Genomic DNA, 334 nt, shown 5'->3' with positions numbered 1-334 from the left:
CCATTTTCAAAACTGCAATTTTACCAGATCAAAGAAAAGAAGAAAAAAAAACGAGAAAAAAGCACATCATCATTATCAGCGAGTAATAACCTCTCTTAAATGCACTGCACCAAAGACAAAATAAAGCAGAATCGGCTTCACTAGGAACACAGAACAAGGGAGAATTAAACACATTCACTCTAAAGAGGTCGGCCGGGCATTTAGTTCATCGGTAAGATCGAGTAAGAGCCTTAGACGGAGCGAAAGAAATATCGAAGGCAGTTAAAACCCTACTTTGGCTTGAGGCGCAACCGTTGCAACGTTTAGTTAATGCTAACTGACAATGAGTAGGAAG

The sequence above is a fragment of the Penaeus monodon genome, chromosome 20, assembly GCF_015228065.2.
Source record: "Penaeus monodon isolate SGIC_2016 chromosome 20, NSTDA_Pmon_1, whole genome shotgun sequence".
In the NCBI taxonomy this organism is placed as follows: domain Eukaryota; kingdom Metazoa; phylum Arthropoda; class Malacostraca; order Decapoda; family Penaeidae; genus Penaeus; species Penaeus monodon.
The sequence above is the reverse complement of the archived record's forward strand: the minus strand, read 5'-3'. Positions refer to the sequence as shown.